Here is a 21,076-nt window from a genome sequence, read left to right as displayed (position 1 = left end):
GGCGTCCGGCAGCCCACTGAGGCTGGACTCCTCTTGCCTTTCCTGGCGTGGATTGCCGTGCTTCATACCAGGGATAAAAAGAACAGAACTCAAACTCCTTCATAGTATACCCAACTGCATAAACCAGCTTGGTTTGCTGGGGCCACAGGATGGATCTCCCCGGTTTAAGTAGCAGTGATGGCATTGGGCAGTGCATGTGTTTGACGAGGTGTCAGTTTTATTGTGGGATCACTCTATCTGATCCTTTCGAAGGCATTCATCCTATACCACGTCTGGAGTGCAGAACCTGAAGGTTGTAGCCACCCAGTCGGCTAAACGAAGAATGTAGCACACTGTGCAGACTGCCGTCACAGAGTTCTGCCTCTCTTGCTGACCACAGTTTAAGAACCAGTTTGTAATACTAAGAGGGGTTGAGTTGTCTGTGTACAATACTGATTCCCTGCTTGGAGTGAAAGCAAAAGTGAAAAATAAATAGCAGGGTTACAGGGTTGAAAATCATGCTCAGAACATACTACACAGGCTGCAGAAACACAGAGAAATTGCAGCTCTGTAGAGTCACAGAAACGTTCAGGTTGGAAAGGACCCTCGGGATCACCAAGTCCAACCTATGAGCCTACTCTACAAGGTTCACCGCTAAAACATATCCCCAAGGACCACATCCAAACGACTTTTAAACACATGCATGGTTGGTGACTACTACCTCCCTGGGCAGCCTATTCCAATGCCTGACCACTCTTCCCATGGGAAAAAACTTCCTAATGTCCACTCTGCGCTTACCCAGTGACAGCTTGAGGCCATTCCTTCTTGTTCTATCACTAATTACCTTTGAGAAGAGACTGGCATCAACCTCTCACAATGCCCTTTCTGGTAGCCATAGACAGCAGTGAGACATCCTCTTTTCAAACTAACCATCCCCCATCTCCTTCAGTCTCCATAAGATTTATTCCCCAGGCCCTTCACCAGCTTTGTTGCCCTCCTATGCACTTGCTCCAACACCTCAACATCTTTCTTGTATCAAGGTGCCCAAAACTGAATACGGTACTCAAGGTGTTGCCTTAGCAGTGCCAAGTACAAGGAGACAATCACCTCTCTAGTCCTGCTGGACACAGCATTTCTAATCCAAGCCAGAAAACCATTGGCTTTTTTTGGCCACCTGGGCACACTGCTGGCTCATATTCAGCTGCTTTGTCAGTGAGAACCCCCAGGTCCCTTTCTGCCAGGCAGCTTTCCAGCCACACTTCCCCAAGCCTGTAGCATCGTTTGGGGTTGTTGTGACCTAAGTGCAGGACTGGGCATTTGGCCTTGTTGAAGCTCATCCCATTGACATTGGCCCATCAGATTTTTGCCTTGAGTAATTTGGTGGGTTTCCTCAATTTTTCTCTCCCTTTTCATTACTAAATATTACATGCTTGGAACAGCTGAATAACGTTACACGTTGTTTTGCTGAATCAACATCTTACCAAATGTGCTTCATTATGATCACAGGCTCACAGGATGTTAGGGGTAGGAAGGGACCCAAGGAGATCATCGAGTCCCAACCCCCCTGCCAGAGCAGGACAATCCTATCTAACACACATCATAGAGGAACACCTTGAAAGTCTCCAGGGAAGGAGACTCCACATCCTCTCTGGGGAGCCTGTTCCAGTGCTCTGGGACCCTTACAGTAAAGAAGTTCCCCCTTGTGTTGAGGCAGAACCTCTTTTGCTGCAACTTACACTCATTGCTCCTTGTCCTATCCCAGGGAGCAAGTGAGCACAGCCTGTCCCCCCACCTCCTGGCAGCCTTCAGATACTTACAAACATTTATCAAATCCCCTCTAAGTTTTCTCTTTTCAGACTAAAAAGTTCGAAGTACTTCAGCCTCTCCTCATCAGCCATGCCCACCCATCCCCTAATCATCCTTGTAGCCTGCCACTGGACCCTCTCCAGCAGATCCCTGTCCCTCTTCAACTGGGGAGCCCAAAATTGAACACAGTAGTCAAGGTGAGGTCTCACCAGGGCAGATTTGCGGTTTATAGCACTGAACCTGAATATTAAAAGCTGAACATTTGTTTTTAAGTTCTCCCTTCACTCCCCTTGCATCTTCAAGAAGAATGGTCACTATTTTAATCCTTTAGAGTCAACATTAATTCTTCTTCTGATTTCCTGCAATATGCTATTTGTGTTGCTGTAACAATTAAGTGACAGTGCTTGTATTGTTGTGTGAAATCTCTTTAATTTGTCTCTCATTTTGAAATCTCCCAATGTCTTGCTTTTATCCAACATCTTTGCACAGTTTTACCACAGACATTTCCTTTTGGTGCAGAATTCTGCTACTTTTATGTGTAGCTTGATTTTTGTTCAATTAGTTCTGCATGCAAGAATTTAATACCTCTGTTTATTGAAATGTACTACCTGAGGGGAGGCTGTAGCCAGGTGGGGGTTGGTCACTTCTGCCAGGCAAGCAGCAACAGAACAAGGGACACAGTCTCAAGTTGTGCCAGGGGAAGTATAGGCTGGATGTTAGGAGGAAGTTGTTGGCAGAGAGAGTGATTGGCATTGGAATGGGCTGCCCAGGGAGGTGGTGGAGGCACCGTGCCTGGAGGTGTTGAAGCAAAGCCTGGCTGAGGCACTTAGTGCCATAGTCTAGTTGACTGGCTAGGGCTGGGTGCTAGGTTGGACTGGATGATCTTGGAGGTCTCTTCCAACCTGTTTGATTCTATGATTCTATAAATGTATCATTGCTTACTGTGGATTTCCAAGTTTTTTTACTGGAAGGGCTTAAAATTTTGGAGGTTTATTTTTCTCCTTTCTTACTATATACCTTTCAATAATCAGTCTGTAAGTTTTATTCTTGCAGTAGCCAAATTCTCATGACATGGAAATTTTAGCCCTCTGAAAGTTATTCTTTTTTATTATTATTATCTTATAGAAATATGAACCTGGTAGGGCTGCACCAAACTTAATAGAAAATAATTGATTGTCTTGGACTTTTTGTGAGCTGTCCTGGCTCTGATGTTACTGATTTCACATGATTATTTACAGATTGGAAGAAAGGAACTGAAAAACCATTTCTCTCTTTTACTTTTGCATGTTCCTTTGGTGGTCTCTGCCCATCTCTTAATGAAGTCATCTCACTGTAAACAGTGAAAATCTGTAATAGAGGAAATCACATGAATGCAACTTTTGCTTTCTTCTTTACTGAAGCCACTATTATTGTTATAAATGAATCTTTTAAGTGACTATGTGAATGCATTGCTATGGTAACTGGTCCACAACAGCAGCTTCTTGCTTTTCATTGCTATTGCATATAGACCTTAAAGGCAGCAATGTCTTTCCTTTCAATTTTAATCTGTTTAATCTGAAAAAAAATAGATAACAGCATTTCAAAAGCTATGCATCTAATGTCATAGGAAGCCTATCTGTAAGTTAGATTTATTTAGTCTTTCAGTTTCAGCCTTAGAGTTGTTGAAGATTAGCTAAAACCTTAGCTTTAAGTGTGATCTTTTGCCATCAGGAATTACTGCACAATAGGCAACACAAGGAAGTCCCTCCCATGCTGTTCCCAGGTACTTTTTTGTCCATACTGTTTTGTCAGGTACAAAAGATGACAAGATTTTCCACTAATTGTTTCAGAAAGTGTCTTCTGAAAGTGGAATCAATACTTCTTTTTTATACTAATTATAGGCAATAATTGTGAAGACTTTTATTCTCTTGCCAATCTTTCCAGGAGGACTATGTAAATGGGGCTTGTGTTCCAGCAGCCCTCCTTCTGCTATCCTAGTGTGTCTCTTTGTCAGGCAGGCAGAGGAAGTACAAAGTGTGTTCCTTATGTTAGTAAAATGGTCTCATTAATTTTAACAACCTTGTGAGAGAAGCATTTTATGTTACCCCTGCTTTAAAGATGAGGAAAATATAACACAAACTGAACAGTCAAATTGAAATATCTACTATGACTTGTAGAAGTAGAATATTACTTCATATAGATGAGGGCCACTTCCCACCATCAAGCAGGTGTTCAGCCATCTAGAGGAGAGGAGGGATCTGTCATGTGTAATAGTTACTTGGGAAGACAAACGTCATTAACTCTGAACACCTTTCTTCTTTTCCTCCCAGCTTTATATGCTAGGTGTGACAGCAGATGGTATGGAACATCCCTTCAGTTAACTGGGATCAGCTATCCCAGATGCATCCCCTCCAAATGTTTTATACATCCCCATCCCATCTGGAATGGTGTGAGAAGTAGAAAAGGCACTGACCCTGTGTTAGCACTGTTCAGCAGTAACGAAAACATCTCTGCATTGTCCATGCTCTTTCCAGAACGACTCCAAAGCACAACCCCATACTAGCTGTTATGAAGAAAGTTAAATCTATCCCAGACAAACCTAGCATGCTCTAGCAACAGGGCAAGGGGAAATGATTTTAAGCTGAGAAAGAGAAGGCTTAGACTGGACCTTAGGAAGAACTTCTTCAGTACAAGAGTGGTGAGACTCTGGAATAGGCTGCCCAAGGAGGCTGTGGAGGTTGCAGATGCCTCCTCCTTGGCAGTGTTCAAGGCCAGATTGGATGAAGCCTTGAGCAGCCAAGTCTAGTTGAGAGGCATCCCTGCCCACAACGAGGAGGTTGGAGTTGATGATCTGACAGGATCACAGGATATTAGAGGTTGGAAAGGACCCAAGGAGATCATCAAGTCCAACCCCCTGCCAGAGCAGGACAATACTGTCTAACACAGATCATAGAGGAACACGTCCAGACAGGCCTTGAAAGGCTCCAGGGAAGGAGACTCCACAATCTCTCTGGGGAGCCTGTGCCAGTGCTCTGTGACCCTTACAGTAAAGAAGTTCCCCCTTGTGTTTAGCTGAAACCTCTTTTGCTGCAACTTACACCCATTGCTCTTTGTCCTAAAGGTCCCTTCCAACCTACACCATTCTGTGATTCTGTGATATTCTCCAGCCCTTGTCCCTTTGGATCAGATCACAGCATTTAACATTGCAGTGAACTCCTTACCCCTGCTTCAGCTTGAATTTACCACAGACTACAGTCCCTTAGGGATGTATCTGCTCCAGCTGGAGCCTTACCTATGGGGGACAGTCTCTTCAGAGAAACACCTGCTGCAGCATAGACTTAGGCACAGCCACACTTGTTCTGAGGTGCACCTATTCCAGCACGACCTTATTTACAGGCCATAAACTTAGCCTTTAGAGACATAGCTGCTCCATTCTGGATACTGAAAAGGGAGCAAAAGCACAACCATTGTTAGAGCTGATATGGTTAGGAGGCACTTTGGAGGTCTTGAAAGTATGAAAAGTAAAGGGTTACTAGAAGATTACACATACAACAGACAGACAATCAGAGAATACACAGGGTTGTAAGGGACCCTCAAAGGTCATCTTGTCCAATGCCTCTGCAGTCAGCAAGGACATCTCTACTTAGACCAGGTTGCTCAGGACTCCATCTAGGCTCCCCAGTTGGTATTTCCAACATCTCCCCTCTGCCTAACCTGCAGTAATGTTTCGAAGGCTTGCTTTTTAAATTAGTTTGGGAACATAAATCAGCAGCAAAAAAGGCAAACCAAAATGATATGCAGAATTTTGAGCCACATCTGTTAAACACCTTAGTACTATGAGAGTGAGCAAAACATGGAATCAGAGAGTCAACCAGGTTGGAAAAGACCTCCAAGATCATCCAGTCCAACCTAGCACCCAGCCCTAGCCAGTGAACTAGACTTGGGCAGGACACATCTATACCTTCAGATGGATTTCATACATTGCATTTATCTTGAATATTTACCAGGTTCAAAAGCAGCTGAAAAAAAAATGTTTGCAGTGTTATTCTAGTAATAAACAGTGACCTAAGGAAAATAAAAAAGTGCCTCTTATTTCCTGGAAAGGAGCAGTCTGCTTGATTTATTTTTTTTTTTCTGTAATGAAAGCACTGGAAGAAGTAAGGCATACAATTAAAGTAACACTTTACCTCATTTATTTCAAACTCCATTTCCACTGGTTTGGGTTGAAAAATGAGTGGTCCACAGAAACAAACATAATATGTGGCTGGTTCTGTAGGTAGAAAAGTGGTGGTTCATTAATTCTGAAGTATTTAATCTTAACTGCCCTAAGTTCAACAAGCTTCTGCTGAATCCAAAGTAAGGCTTTCTCAGAACTCTACAAGGGTGCAGCCGTAATAGTAATGAGCAGCCTGAGCACCACATTACGAGGTGGAGTATTGAAGAGTGTGCACCCAAGCAAGCTGTGCTGGTGGAGACAGTCAGCTGCTTAGTTTTTCTTCCTGTGTACCCAGTTGTGAGTATTCTCAGACATGTCCTCTGTGAGTGCACTGCCTTATGTTTTCTAATTGACTGAAAGTCAGTGAAAGAATCATAGAATCAACCAGGTTGGAAGAGACCTCCAAGATCATCCAGTCCAACTTATCCTCCAGCCTTATCCAGTCAACTAGACCATGGCACCAAGTGCCTCATCCAGTCTCTTCTTGGAGACCTCCAGAGATGGTGCCTCCACCACCTCCCTGGGCAGCCCATTCCAATGCCAATCACTCTCTCTGTGCAGAACTTCCTCCTAACATCCAGCCTAGACCTACCCTGGCACAACTTGAGACTGTGTCCCCTTGTTCCTGAGAAGTTAACTGAAAGGTTGGAGCTTCATGGCCACACTGCTAGGACACAGCCTACTTTGGGTCTTCAGACTGAAGTGGTTTATCCAAAGGAGTTTGCAGATCCATTACAGAGCAGTCTGATCTTGTGTCTGAAGTTTGACTTCAAGATCACAATCTGAAAATATATCATAGAATCATAGAGTCAGCCAAGTTGGAAGTGACCTCTAAGATCATCCAGTCCAACCTATCACCCAGCCCTATCCAGTCAACTAGATCATGGCACCAAGTGCCTCATCTAGACTTTTCTTGAACATCTCCAATGCCAATCATTCTCTCTGCCAACAACTTCCTCCTAACATCCAGCCTCTATCTCCCCAGCACAACTTGAGACTGTGTCCCCTTCTTTTGTTGCTGCTTGCCTGGCAGAAGAGACCAACCCCACCTGGCTACAGCCTCCCTTCAGTTGGTTGTAGACAGCAATGAGGTCTGCCCTGAGCCTCCTCTTCTCCAGGCTGCACACCCCCAGCTCCCTCAGCCTCTCCTCACAGGGCTGTGTTCCAGGCCCCTCACCAGCTTCATCGCCCTTCTCTGGACACGTTCCAGTACCTCAGCATCTCAATACGGTTCCTATCATGCAACCATGAAAATTAACAGAGCTGTATTTGGTAATTTTCAGTCCAAAGAAACTTACTTGTAGGGATCTGAGTTCATAGGCTTGAGAAGCAATATTATAGAGTGTTCTTTCTATTACAGTGACATGTCTTTCAAGTTCACAAATCACATTTCAGAGGAAGTTTTGCAGCAGTTTTTATCAATCACTGACACATCATGCGTGAGAGAGAGAGGAAAAAAGGAAATGGCCTCATCAAGTCAAAACTTCAATAGTTTCACCCTCTGATTCTGAATCAATTCCTACAGAGACAGTCAGTTAAATTACATACTTTCTGTACTTTACTCCAGCTGACAATCTGCTGGTTCTAATGCAAGATACACAAGGACTCAAATAGATTTTTCTGACATGGTGTGCCATCTGGCACAAAACAGTCTTACAAGTGCTGCTTCCCTGCTCTGCTCTGCTTTTGCACATCTAGTGATGGCATCATTGTAAGCCTTGTCAGTTTTCAGTTAGCTTAATGCAATCTACCTGCAGGTGTTAGAATCAATGTTCCCCAACTGAAAGATGCAGAAAACTTCTCCAACCTTAGAAGTGTAGCAGGGTTAAAGCAAGAAGTAGGGAATCATATCTGTGACTGCTTAATAAAATACCACATTAGGTAGCAAATGACTTATTTCACTGTTATTGGACCAAATTGTGGTTTCATTTCCTCAGACGCAAGAGAGATGAGAATCTGCTTTTAACAAGCAAAGCATTAACAGAATGAACTATCATGCAGCAGTACTGATTAAGTGTTCCCAAGCAGCTCTATCAGTACATCTCACTGTTGAAGCAAGGATGCGTGTCTGTGCCTTTGATTTCCTCACATTTTGAATGTCTGGTGATGCTGCACAGATGGTGACCGACATAAAATTACCCTTTCATTTGTGACCCAGCTCAGAATTCAACAAGTCTCCAGCAGGGATGGGACAGTAAACCAACTCACTGAGGCAGGTGGCTCTCTTTCAATGAATTTTTGAAATGTCTGGCTAAATGGTGCTGCTACTGATGAAAATCTTGTTTCTTACACAGCAGTGTTTAATCATAGAATCAACCAGGTTGGAAGAGAGTTCCAAGATCGTCCAGTCCAACCTAGCACCCAGCCCTAGCCAGTCAACCAGACCATGGCACTAAGTGCCTCAGCCAGGCTTTGCTTCAACACCTCCAGGGACAGTGACTCCACCACCTCCCTGGGCAGCCCATTCCAATGCCAATCACTCTCTCTGCCAACAACTTCCTCCTAACATCCAGTCTAGACCTCCCCTGGCACAACTTGAGACTGTGTCCCCTTGTTCTGTGAGCCTCCTCTTCTCCAGGCTGCACACTCCCAGCTCCCTCAGCCTCTCCTCATAGGGTTTGTGTTCCAGGCGCCTCACCAGCTTCATCACCCTTCTCTGGGCACATTCCAGTACCTCAACATCTCTCTTGAATTGAGGAGCCCAGAACTGGACACAGCACTCAAGGTGTGGCCTGAGCAGTGCTGAGTACAGGGAAAGGAATAACCTCCCTTGTCGTGCTGGCTACACTGCTTCTGATCCAGGCCAGGATGCCATTGGCTCTCCTGCCCACCTGGGCACACTGCTGCCTCATCTTCAGCTATTATCTACTAGTACCTCTGGGTCCCTCTCTGCCTGGCTGCTTTCCAGCCACTCTGTCCCCTGCCTGTAGTGCTGCTTGGGGTTGTTGTAGCTAAAGTGTAGAACCCTGCAGTTAACCTTGTTAAATACCATCGTTTTATTATAGTGCTATATTAAAGGAAGGAGGGAAGGAAGGAAGGAAGGAAGGAAGGAAGGAAGGAAGGAAGGAAGGAAGGAAGGAAGGAAGGAAGGAAGGAAGGAAAGGAAGGAAGGAAGGAAGGAAGGAAGGAAGGAAGGAAGGAAGGAAGGAAGGAAGGAAGGAAGGAAGGAAGGAAGGAAGGAAGGAAGGAAGGAAGGAAGGAAGGAAGGAAGGAAGGAAGGAAGGAAGGAAGGAAGGAAGGAAGGAAGAGAGGGAAGGAGGGAAGGAAGAGAGGGAAGGAGGGAGGGAGGAAGTGAGGTTAAAAAAAGAAAGAACAACAGTTCTAATTGTATTCCATGAGCAGCCTGACAGAGGAATGAAAATGCACAAGTCATCATATGATGCTTTGAGTACATACTTTTGAATTCCAACTCTTAAGTCATTAATGTGTTTTTTTGTGCATAACTTTTCCCAGCTACTACCTTAATCTGAATGCAGTACTTGTTTCCTTACTTTCTTCTCTACCTTACAGTTAAAAATATAGGGAAAACAAAAACAACCCAGCAAGGCATTGAGCAGTTGGGAGCCTGATCTAAGCTACCTCAGACTTTGGACCTGATGACTCTCAGAAGTCCTTTCAAACCTGAATGATTCTTTCATTCTGATTTTATGATGCTAAATCAATCACAAATTCCAAAAGATAACAGCACAGGATTTATGACAGGCAGTCTCTGTTGACAGAAAAAACTAGCCTGTGTAAACAAGAGCAACCACTTCTCTCAACAGGCTACTATCAAAACCAAGAAATGCCTAATACGGACTTTGATCAACAGATGAGACTGATCACCAGAGGAGAGCAGAATTCAGAAGAGAATTTCTTTTGTTCATGATTTATTTTAGGAGTTTTCCACAGCTTATCTTCAGAGAGCAGGAAAAATAACAAAGAGAAACAGAAATGCCTGCTGAAGCAAGAAGAAATGCCAAATTCTGAGGAAATTATCTGAAGGGAGAGGAATGATAAGTGAGTCTGGATTCCCTCAGAGCCTTGGCATGAGCCCAAAAACCTGCTACAGAGCAGTAAGCACACAAAAATCATCGTAGTGTACACAAGCTTCTAGTGTTCTGCTTGTATCTGACAGTACCCTGGGAGAGGCTCCAGTAGACATCAATACAAAACATGCTGCTGCAAGGTGTGGTTAACTGCAGTTTGTGTTTTCTGTTGTAGTGGCAATGTTTCTCCATCCCTTAGCAAATGAAAAAAACTCCACTGCAGTTATTGTGGTCTAGATATTTAGAAAGGGATCAATTATTGCTATTTCATAGAATCAGCCAGGCTGGAAGAGACCTCCAAGCTCATCCAGTCCAACCTAGCACCCAGCCCTAGCCAGTCAACCAAAACATGGCACTGAGTGCCTCAGCCAGGCTTTGCTTCAACACCTCCAGGGATGGCGACTCCACCACCTCCCTGGGCAGCCCATTCCAATGCCAATCACTCTCTCTGCCAACAATTTCCTCCTAACATCCAGCCTAGACCTCCTCTGGCACAACTTGAGACGGTGTCCCCTTGTTCTGTTGCTGCTTGCCTGGCAGAAGAGCCCAATCCCACCTGGCTACAGCCTCCCTCCAGGTAGTTGTAGACAGCAATGAGCTCTGCCCTGAGCCTCCTCTTCTGCAGGTTGCACACCCCCAGCTCCTTCAGCCTCTCCTCACAGGGCTGTGCTCCAGGTACTCTCATGATTGACTTTCATTTATGGGTATGAATTGCTACTGGGGACATTCAGACTGGATGCCAAATTTTTTTTTTTCACCACTCTCACTATTAGACATAAGAATAAACTCCCAAGAGAGGTGGTGGATTCTCCTATATTATAAGTTTCAAAGGCTCAGCTTGACAGGCTGCTGAGCCAGCTCATTTAAACTACATCCTTATCTTGAAAAGATGGACTAGGTGATCCTTGAGGTCCCTTCCAACCTGGTATTCTGTGAACTATAAATCTATTCCCAGCTACTCAAAATGAGCAGATTTTTATACAAAACATGCATGGTAGAAGTAAGAGGACTTCCAGGTTTTGGGGTTTATTTTAGTTTTGCAGCAGCTGTTGAAGTAAGCACATCAGAATTTGCTTTGAGCATGAAAATCAGACATTTTATGGTCTTGCTTCTATTCTTCTAATACAAACTCACAGTAGAGTGAGTAGCTCATAGATTCACAAAAACAGTGGATTGCCAGGGGGATCATAGAATCAACCAGGCTGGAAGAGACCTCCAAGATCATCCAGTCTAACCTAGCACCCAGCCCTAGCCAGTCAACCAGACCATGGCACTAAGTGCCTCATCCAGGCTTTTCTTCAACACCTCCAGGGACAGCAACTCCACCACCTCCCTGGGCAGCCCATTCCAATGCCAATCATTCTCTCTGCCAACAACTTCCTCCTAACATCCAGCCTAGACCTCCCTCAGCACAACTTGAGACTGTGTCCCCTTGTTCTGAGAATTTTAGTATAGCCTGACAAAATAAACATAAGTGGAATTATTTAGGAAATGCAGCACTTTCAAGTCTTAACTCCTGCTTGAATTGTATTCCCACTACTTTAAAACTATCTCCAGGACATCTTAAATCACACACAGCATCACAGTATCACCAAGGTTGGAAGAGACCTCACAGATCATCAAGTCCAACCCTTTACCACAGAGCTCAAGGCCAGACCATGGCACCAAGTGCCACATCCAATCCTGCCTTGAACAGCTCCAGGGACGGCGACTCCACCACCTCCCCGGGCAGCCCATTCCAGTGTCCAATGACTCTCTCAGTGAAGAACTTTCTCCTCACCTCCAGCCTAAATTTCCCCTGGCACAGCCTGAGGCTGTGTCCTCTTGTTCTGGTGCTGGCCACCTGAGAGAAGAGAGCAACCTCCCCCTGGCCACAACCACTCCTCAGGTAGTTGTATACAGCAATGAGTTCTCCCTTGAGCCTCCTCTTCTCCAGGCTAACCAATCCCAGCTCCCTCAGCCTCTCCTTGTAGGGCTGTGCTCAAGGCCTCTCCCCAGCCTTGTTGCCCTTCTCTGGACACAGAAACAGCTGAAAGGCAAAGTTGGCTCCACAACATTTTTCAGAGGTCATTCCCATAATGTCAGGGAGAAAAAGAAATAAAGCTGAGGGATACTGCCAAGAAATGCTGGCCTTTGGAAGAACAGCATTACATTTACCCTTTTAGTAGGGGTACCCTTTCTAAGATGGGAAAATATTTCCTTGAGAAGGTCTACTCTTTTGTTACTATTTCAACAAAGCAAGAAAATGAAAACAATTTTGTTTCTCAGTTCTTGAATAGAAAACACACACCCCCCTGCCAAGGAGGTGGAGGATTTGATTTAACAAGTGACTGTTGCTATAATATTTTAAAACCCCCAAACAAACAGGAAAAAAAACCACACCAAACTATCATCTACTTTGCTAAAATACAGTCATAGACATCCAAGTTTTGTTACTGGCTTCAGACTTGGCTAACTGAATGAAACTATACTCTGCCACTGTGCTGAAAGTAGACTCCTTTTGTTAGCTGTGCACACAGATGCTTAGCACCAAAGTGTGGTCTCACTGGAGTTTAATGGCAAAACTCCCACTGGCTTAAATTAGAAGAGAATTTGGCTCACAGTCTCATTGCTGAGTAGAACAATTAAAAGAAGGTTTTACAGGCTATATTGCTGTGTAAAAGGTCATGAACAGTGTAGCAGATTTCATTGAACCCCCAGCAAACAGTCATTGCTATAGCAACCGAGGTTCTAACAAAGGTAGTCACTGCCTCTGTAATCATCAGGTATCTCTATAGCAACTAGAGTTGCCAGAGAACAAGAGAGAAGTATTTGAAAACTGACAGTTGGAAGAAAAGAGCTCTGTGAATAAGAAGGTTAGAATGAAAAGCAACATAAGGATAAAGCAAGAGCCAGAGGGAGGAGAAATGGTTGCTCAGAACCAAAGCATACAGTGGCAAAACTACCTGAAGGGAGGTTGTAGCCAGGTGGGGTTGGTCTCTTCTGCCAAGCAAGCAGCAACAGAAGAAGGTGACACAGTCTCAAGTTGTGCCAGGGGAGGTCTAGGCTGGATGTTAGGAGGAAGTTGTTGGCAGAGAGAGTGATTGGCATTGGAATGGGCTGCCCAGGGAGGTGGTGGAGTCACCGTCCCTGGAGGTGTTGAAGCAAAGCCTGGCTGAGGCACTTAGTGCCATGGTCTGGTTGATCGTCTAGGGCTGGGTGCTAGGTTGGACTGGATGATCTTGGAGGTCTCTTCCAAGCTGCTTGATTCTGTGATTCTAAAAAGGGTGCAGGCTAAGGGCTAGGCTGGAGATAAGAGAAGTGTTCCAGGTTTTCCCCTGTGTAAGGAAAGCAATATGGCAATCTGGGAAGATATTCCCAGATCTAAATCAGTCATATTTTTAATCACAGTATCATCAGGGTTGGAAGAGACCTCACAGATCATCAAGTCCAACCCTTTACCACAGAGCTCAAGGCCAGACCATGGCACCAAGTGCCACGTCCAATCCTGCCTTGAACAGCTCCAGGGACGGCGACTCCACCACCTCCCCGGGCAGCCCATTCCAGTGTCCAATGACTCTCTCAGTGAAGAGCTTTAGAACCAATGCATAACTGTTCTTAATGTTTCTTATTGACAAGATTTTAAAGAGTGTTCAAGTGAGAAAAGGAACAGCTGGATACTGAGAAGAGAAGAAAACAGCATGGCTCATCAGGACTCTCAGCAAAATGTTTCTAGGCAGGGTTTTCTTCACACAAGCAATACCAGCCTGTATTAAACAGAAGCCTCTGACCAAAAAAAAATACTTTAACAATCTTGGCAGAAGCCATAAAGCAGTAATTTTATCTTCATTTAATTCCTACTGGCCTCAGGAAAAAGTGAATTGAGGTGAAATGTTTCACTTAATTAGGAGTTATCCAAACCCGCTCATGTTCACAGAGTGAATATAATTCACTTGGACCAGCATGAAGGCACCAAACTGCTTGTGTATTCTAAACGGGGTCCTAGCCAGTAGGCTGCTGCACCACCGAACCTTTCTTGTGTAAGCCAGAACCGCTGTCAGTAGCATGAAGAGCTGAGGGAGGCTCCAGTGCTGCAAGGTCAGATTCTCATTTCACGTGTAAAGACAGCCCTCTAGTGGGATCTGCTTTGTGAAACATACACTCATGGAGTCGTAGAATCAGTCAGGGTTGGAAGAGAACACAAGGATCATCCAGTTCCAACCCCCTGCCATGCCCAGGGACACCCTGCCCTAGATCAGGCTGCCCACAGCCTCATCCAGCCCCTTCAGATCCTGGAAGATGTGATGGTTTGGGCTGATGAAAAGCTCCACAGGAGCCTGCAGTGTGAGTGCAGCCCAGACACAACCCTGTGCTGGGCTGCAGCAAGAGCAGTGTGGGCAGCAGGGCAAGGGAGGGGATTCTGCCCCTTGGCTCTGCTCTCCTCAGACCCCACCTGGAGTCCTGTGTGCAGTTCTGGAGCCCTCAACACAAGGACATGGAACTGTTGGAGTGAGTCCAGAGGAGGCCACAAGGATGCTCAGAGGGCTGCAGCAGCTCTGCTATGAGGACAGGCTACAAGAGTTGAGGGTCTGCAGCCTGCAGAAGAGAAGGCTTCAAGGAAACCTTATAGTGGCCCTCCAGTATCTGAAGGGGACCTACAGGAAGGCTGGGGAGGGACTATTGACAAGGACTTGTAATGACAGGACAAGGGGGGAATGGGTTTGAGCTGGCAGAGAGGAGATTCCAAGTAGACGTTAGGAAAGGGTTCTTTGCAGTGAGGGTGGTGAGACACTGGCACAGGTTGCCCAGGGAGGTTGTGGCTGCTCCCTGCCTGGAGGTGTTCAAGGCCAGGCTCATGAGGCCTTGAGTGACCTGCTCTAGTGGGAGGTGTCCCTGCCTATGGCAGGGGGTTGGAACTGGATGATCCCTGAGGTCCCTTCCCACCTAACCCATTCTGTGATTCTACTGCAGCTGCTCTATGACCTACACCACTGCATCAGTGATGCCATCCCAGCAGTCATATGGCAGGGTGGGATAACGTTCATGTCAACAGCACAGGAGTCCTGACTGATCTTCAAAGGCAGCCTTCTCAAAGCACAAGAACCTCCCAAGATGCAGAAAGCAGAGCAAGCATGGCAGGAGGCCAGTGTGGATGAGTAAGGATCATCTGTCTGGGCTCAAATGGGAGAAAGACACACAAAGAAAGTGGAAGCAAGAACAAGCAACTCAAACCTAGAAGGAATATAGAGACATTTCCTAAGCACTGAAAATCAGATGGAGTTGAAATTCATTAGGCATATAAAAAAAAAAGGTCTTTTATTAATACATTGGCAGCAAAAATGACCAAAAAAAAAGTAAACTCACAGCTCAGTGAGGCAGAGAAACTAGTGACAAAGGACATGGAAAAGACAAAGTTGATGAATTACCTTTTCTGCCTCGATTTTCATCGATTAGATTTCCCTTCACACCTCCCAGTCTGCAGCAGAGTCTGTGGGACTGGTGTACTACCTGCTTTATAGGAAACTAAAACCAAAAATGGAGGACACAGCCTCAAGCTGTGCCAGGGGAGATTTAGGCTGGAGGTGAGGAGAAAGTTCTTCACTGAGAGAGTCATTGGACACTGGAATGGGCTGCCCGGGGAGGTGGTGGAGTCGCCGTCCCTGGAGCTGTTCAAGGCAAGGTTGGACGTGGCACTTGGTGCCATGGTCTGGCCTTGAGCTCTGTGGTAAAGGGTTGGGCTTGATGATCTGTGAGGTCTCTTCCAACCCTAATAATACTGTGATACTGTGATACTGTGTGACTACCTGAGATAAGAAGCAAATCAACCCTTATGTGTGTCCTTAGTGGATGAACATTACATTTCATAGTGAACTCCCCTGCCCTTTTAACTCCCCATTATAGTTTACTGGTAGGAGAATACTGCTTTAAAAGTATCTTTACAGCTGGCATCTTTAAATTAAATCACAGTATCACAGTCTCACAGTATCATCAGGGTTGGAAGAGACCTCACAGATCATCAAGTCCAACCCTTTACCACAGAGCTCAAGGCCAGACCATGGCACCAAGTGCCACGTCCAGTCCTGCCTTGAACAGCTCCAGGGACGGCGACTCCACCACCTCCCCGGGCAGCCCATTCCAGTGTCCAATGACTCTCTCAGTGAAGAACTTTCTCCTCACCTCCAGCCTAAATTTCCTCTGGCACAGCTTGAGGCTGTGTCCTCTTGTTCTGGTGCTGGCCACCTGAGAGAAGAGAGCAACCTCCTCCTGGCCACAACCACCCCTCAGGTAGTTGTAGACAGCAATAAGGTCACCCCTGAGCCTCCTCTTCTCCAGGCTAAACAATCCCAGCTCCCTCAGCCTCTCCTCATAGGGCAATCTTTCTGTTTTTAAGGCTGTTTTTAAGTTTATTAAAACAGGAAAGTTAGGAAAGGTAAGAAAAAAAAAGAGAGAGAGAAAACAACAAGACAGCAATTCAAGCTGAAAATTATCATTAAACCCCCAGAAGTAAACCTGGAAGTATCTCCTCCATGTACATTAAACTGGATAAATAGATAATAACAGTTTCTCAGAACCTTAGTTCTGAACCTGCTGGCTAGAACTGTCAAAAATTGAGCAGCTCAACTGTAGTTAGATAACTCAAAGAAGCAAACTGTTCTCTTTGAGAGCTTCAGCGTCTCCAAAAGTGCTGACATTTGTGGCTTGTCTCAGAGGAAAATGCACTTAAGCATTTCAGCTCTTAATTGGAACTGGTCTGCAAATGTTGGCTCTAGCATGGTGATTACACTAAATTGAGCTGATATGCATAGGGTGCACTGAATTCAAGCCGAGCTGGTGTGCAGAGGGTGCACTGAATTCAAGCTGAGCTGGTATGCAGAGGGTGCACTGAATTCAAGCTGAGCTGGTATGCAGAGGGTGCACTGAATTCAAGCTGAGCTGGTATGCACAGGGTGCACTGAATTCAAGCTGAGCTGGTATGCATAGGGTGCACTGAATTCAAGCTGAGCTGGTATGCATAGGGTGCACTGAATTCAAGCTGAGCTGGTATGCATAGGGTGCACTGAATTCAAGCTGAGCTGGTATGCATAGGGTGCCCTGAATTCAAGCTGAGCTGGTATGCATAGGGTGCACTGAATTCAAGCTGAGTTGGTATGCATAGGGTGCCCTGAATTCAAGCTGAGCTGGTATGCATAGGGTGCACTGAATTCAAGCTGAGCTGGTATGCAGAGGGTGCACTGAATTCAAGCTGAGCTGGTATGCACAGGGTGCACTGAATTCAAGCTGAGCTGGTATGCATAGGGTGCACTGAATTCAAGCTGAGCTGGTATGCATAGGGAGCACTGAATTCAAGCTGAGCTGGCATGCATAGGGTGCACTGAATTCAAGCTGAGCTGGCATGCAGAGGGTGCACTGAATTCAAGCTGAGCTGGTGTACACAGGGTGCACTGAATTCAAGCTGAGCTGGTATGCACAGGGTGCACTGAATTCAAGCTGAGCTGGTATGCAGAGGGTGCCCTGAATTCAAGCTGAGCTGATGTGCAGAGGGTGCACTGGATTCAAGCTGAGCTGGTATGCACAGGGTGCACTGAATTCAAGCTGAGCTGGTATGCACAGGGTGCACTGAATTCAAGCTGAGCTGATGTGCAGAGGGTGCACTGAATTCAAGCTGAGCTGGTATGCACAGGGTGCACTGAATTCAAGCTGAGCTGGTATGCACAGGGTGCACTGAATTCAAGCTGAGCTGATGTGCAGAGGGTGCACTGAATTCAAGCTGAGCTGGTGTGCACAGGGTGCACTGAATTCAAGCTGAGCTGGTATGCAGAGGGTGAACTGAATTCAAGCTGAGCTGGTATGCACAGGGTGCACTGAATTCAAGCTGAGCTGGTATGCACAGGGTGCACTGAATTCAAGCTGAGCTGGTATGCATAGGGTGCACTGGATTCAAGCTGAGCTGGTATGCACAGTGTGCACTGAATTCAAGCTGAGCTGGTATGCACAGGGTGCACTGGATTCAAGCTGAGCTGGTATGCACTGGGTGCACTGAATTCAAGCTGAGCTGGTATGCATAGGGTGCACTGAATTCAAGCTGAGCTGGTATGCATAGGGTGCACTGAATTCAAGCTGAGCTGGTATGCAGAGGGTGCACTGAATTCAAGCTGAGCTGGTATGCATAGGGTGCACTGAATTCAAGCTGAGCTGGTATGCATAGGGTGCACTGAATTCAAGCTGAGCTGGTATGCAGAGGGTGCACTGAATTCAAGCTGAGCTGGTATGCACAGGGTGCACTGAATTCAAGCTGAGCTGGTATGCACAGGGAGCACTGAATTCAAGCTAAGCTGGTATGCACAGGGTGCACTGAATTCAAGCTGAGCTGGTATGCAGAGGGTGCACTGAATTCATTGGTGCTCAAAAGGGAGAAAAGATTTCCCTGTGTTAACACAATACCTGAAGACATTGATGTATGTGCAGGAATATCACAACTCTCGTGGGAGATTAAAAAGCCAATTCCGTTCAATTCAGTGTGTATTGTGGGAGATTAAAAAGCCAATTCCATTCAATCCAGTGTATATTCATCATAATTAGCAGTGTATTTCAATTAGGCAATAAAAAGCAAGGAGGGAAAAGGATAAAAAGACTCTGCATTCTAGATAGAAAGATGAATTCCAGTAAGATGAAACTATTCTTAATGCCATTCATTTTGGCTAAGAGCAATAGCTGTAACATGCTGGATGTATAGATTATGTGGCTTGACTCCTCTCACTAGGGATATTGTGAGCTGTGTAGATAAAATACCAGCAATACTGACCTGGATGCAATCCTGTGTGACCTGAGCTAGATTGTGTGGTCCAGATCTGGCAGGGAGGTTGGACTTGATGATACCCGCTTGAACATGAGCCAGCAGCATGCCCAGGTGGCCAAGAGAGCCAGTGGCATCCTGGCCTGCATCAGGAATGGTGTGGTCAGCAGGAGCAGGGAGGTCATTCTGCCCCTGTACTCTGCACTGCTCAGACCACACCTTGAGTACTGTGTTCAGTTCTGGGCCCCCCAGTTTAGGAGGGACATTGAGATGCTTGAGCGTGTCCAGAGAAGGGCGACGAGGCTGGGGAGAGGCCTTGAGCACAGCCCTACGAGGAGAGGCTGAGGGAGCTGGGATTGGTTAGCCTGGAGAAGAGGAGGCTCAGGGGTGACCTTATTGCTGTCTACAACTACCTGAGGGGAGGTTGTGGCCAGGAGGAGGTTGCTCTCTTCTCTCAGGTGGCCAGCACCAGAACAAGAGGACACAGCCTCAGGCTGCACCAGGGGAGATTTAGGCTGGAGGTGAGGAGAAAGTTCTTCCCTGAGAGAGTCATTGGACACTGGAATGGGCTGCCCGGGGAGGTGGTGGAGTCGCCGTCCCTGGAGCTGTTCAAGGCAGGATTGGACGTGGCACTTGGTGCCATGGTCTGGCCTTGAGCTCTGTGGTAAAGGGTTGGACTTGATGATCTGTGAGGTCTCTTCCAACCTGGGTGATGCTGTGATCTCCTTGGGTCCCTTCCAACCCCTAACGTCCTGTGATCCTGTGTGATCCTGTGACCTAGAAATAGTAAAATAGTAAAATACTAATAGTATTTTTCTGTGTACTAATAGTTATTAATGGTTTACTAATAGTAAAACCAGAGTCTGATCTCAGACAAAAAGAGAGGACAAGAGCAATGGCTGTCAGCAATAAACTGATTTCATTCAAAGGCTCTTCTAAGCAGCAGAACAGATTTCAAAACACATTGAGGAGTGGCAGTTACAAGCTGACATTTAGCCCACCACTGTGGGCTTAGTGGCCTTAAGTAGCCTTAACCCACAGTATTTCATGGGCAGTTGTGTGTCAGAACAGGCAGATCTCCTTGGCTGGAGTGGATTAGAGAAAGATAACCAGTTGTGATCCCACTAATCCTGTTCCCGTCTGTCTGGGGATTTTAGGCAACCAAGCTGTGACAGAACATTTGTTATCTGTGCACTGGTTGATTTCTCAGTTTCAGAGTGGAAATTTCTTGCCTTTTTTTTTTATTTCCATATATAGATGCAGATGTTTTCAATATCCATTTTTACTTTGGGTTGTACTTTGAATAGTGCACCACTGCCAGCGTTGTTTGACATTCCAGCTCACTATAATTACTATAGCTAATTGCAGTTTGCACATTGTGCTCCTTTTCTGACTTTATATTTTACAAGATGAGAATCTCTGCTGATTTACAAAACTCTTCTGGCTTTTGGTTCAATCTTAGTAGTTTCTCTAAGAGCAGACTTTACACCTGCCAAGATAAGAGAGGAAAGAAGTAGAGTTGATAAGCAAGAAAATAATCAAGGCTACTACTGCTTGTGTGGAAAACACACCAAGAAAGATGAAGCAAATATTATTTCTAATAAGAACATGGCATTATGAGAGTGATTTGACAGAGAGAGGTTGAGATACTGGAACGTGTCCAGAGAAGGGCAACAAAGCTAGTGAGGGACCTGGAACACAAACCCTATGAGGAGAGGCTGAGGGAGCTGGGGGTGTGCAGCCTGCAGAAGAGGAGGCTCAGGGCAGAGCTCATTGCTGTCTACAACTACCTGAAGGGAGGTTGTAGCCAGGTGGGGTTGGTCTCTTCTGCCAGGCAAGCAGCAATAGAACAAGGGGACACAGTCTCAAGCTGTGGCAGGGGAGGTCTAGGCTGGATGTTAGGAGGAAGTTGTTGGCAGAGAGAGTGATTGGCATTGGAATGGGCTGCCCAAGGAGGTGGTGGACTCACTGTCTCTGGAGGTGTTTAAGAGGAGACTGGATGAGGCACTTAGTGCCATGGTCTAGTTGACTGGCTAGGGCTGGGTGCTAGGTTGGACTGGCTGAGCTTGGAGGTCTCTTCCAACCTGGTTGATTCTATGATTCTATGATTCTGGGTGTTCTCACGATATCAACCCTTTGGTTGTTTAAAGCTTGCTGATTCTGCTTTCTGCATGAAACCAGAGGAGCTATGCTTTATAGTGAGTACAATACAAATTCAACTGCCAGCTTAAGTTGGTACTAGTCACATACTTGTAATCAGGCCAATTGCCACATCAAGCACTGACAAAGTGCTGA

At 45.8% G+C, this 21,076-nt stretch overlaps 1 long non-coding RNA gene across 2 annotated transcripts in view; it reads right to left on the bottom strand.

The window, feature by feature from the left end:
* Positions 1-149: 149 nt before the first annotated feature.
* LOC135180286 (uncharacterized) overlaps positions 150-21,076 on the bottom strand; it is a 118,490-nt gene continuing 97,563 nt past the window's right edge. The window contains exons 3-5 of one of the 2 annotated variants that reach the window (XR_010304363.1): positions 5,952-6,034; positions 5,057-5,205; positions 150-439 (exon numbers count right to left, since the gene is read on the bottom strand). This is a non-coding gene — a long non-coding RNA (uncharacterized LOC135180286). Of the gene's footprint in view, positions 440-3,128; positions 3,340-5,056; positions 5,206-5,951; positions 6,035-21,076 lie in introns of those variants that run through there. The other variant, XR_010304364.1, reaches the window with a different exon arrangement.

The sequence above is a fragment of the Pogoniulus pusillus genome, chromosome 13, assembly GCF_015220805.1.
Source record: "Pogoniulus pusillus isolate bPogPus1 chromosome 13, bPogPus1.pri, whole genome shotgun sequence".
Classification (NCBI taxonomy): Eukaryota; Metazoa; Chordata; class Aves; order Piciformes; family Lybiidae; genus Pogoniulus; species Pogoniulus pusillus.
The sequence above is the reverse complement of the archived record's forward strand: the minus strand, read 5'-3'. Positions and strand labels throughout refer to the sequence as shown.